This window comes from Etheostoma spectabile, chromosome 23 (genome assembly GCF_008692095.1).
Source record: "Etheostoma spectabile isolate EspeVRDwgs_2016 chromosome 23, UIUC_Espe_1.0, whole genome shotgun sequence".
Lineage (NCBI taxonomy): Eukaryota > Metazoa > Chordata > Actinopteri > Perciformes > Percidae > Etheostoma > Etheostoma spectabile.
Window position 1 is genome coordinate 15,597,024 of NC_045755.1, and position 1,038 is coordinate 15,598,061.

General features: G+C 37.5%; 1 protein-coding gene across 1 annotated transcript in view; it reads left to right on the top strand.

Moving 5' to 3' along the window:
• Window positions 1-1,038, top strand: part of si:dkey-97m3.1 (fatty acyl-CoA reductase 1) — a 40,437-nt gene that overhangs the window by 31,119 nt on the left and 8,280 nt on the right. The gene's annotated exons all lie outside the window — the stretch shown is intronic.

Below are 1,038 nucleotides of genomic sequence, written 5' to 3' on the forward strand. Positions count from 1 at the left end.
GGGGGGGGGGGGGATGGTACTGCCTAGTTATGTTTTGTGTGGTTTGTTTACGACCACATTATGTCTTTAGTTCTGTCGGTATGTGACTGAAGTCAACCATTAAACCATGGGCGTTAGGTTTCACATGTGCTGGGGACAGAGACACATGGATTTATTTTTCTTTCTCACAGGTCATGTTTAAGACGCTGTCCTTTAACTTATGTATGAAGAAGAAAGCCTTACGTTTTCAAAAAGCATTAGACATGTTAGGTTTTGGGACTAACGCGTAACAAAATAGAATTGAATGCCTTTATTGTCATTCTACACAAGTGCAATGAGATTGAAGCAACCCCTTTACAGTGTTGATACGAAAACGGACGGAAACATGTCGGGAAGTAATATTGAGGCTTGCTACACATATCATTGCATTTCATCAGCCGTGGAGAGTAACTATGCCTGTAGTAGCATTTGTGTTGTATTCATTAGTGTCGTAGGCTTCGAATGACGACCGTGTCTTTTACTGTAACCATTCGTTTAATATGTTGCCGTTTTACAAACTAGAAAGTGAACAACTTAAGCTTGACGGACATGTTTTGCATCTAGCGTCTCACGTTCATCTCGGTAAGCTAGCAAGCGTACACAACAGAAACCGTCCGTGCAGGTTGCTTCAAAATAAAAGCACTTCCTGTGACGGTTCTAAACTAAATTCCTGTTAAATAAGGTTCTGCACCTTTTCAGTTATCTGCTGTATATCAAGTACTGTAAATGTTAATAGTAAGTTTTAATCACACTATTATTGACCATTTCAGCAATGCTGTACTTTGGTACAACTGTAAGGTAGTTTTAATTGAGTATTTTCATTTTCTCCTACTTATTACATTTTATCGATTTGTATAGCTTTACTTTGCATATTCATATACATTTTATAAAATATTATGAATGATTTATGAATGAAGGAAAGACTTTATTGATCCGGTAGTGAAATTCACACGCTAGTTGCCAAGTCAAACATTCCGGTGTTATTTGGGTGACAGTAACTCAAAAGTAATGCAAAAGTAG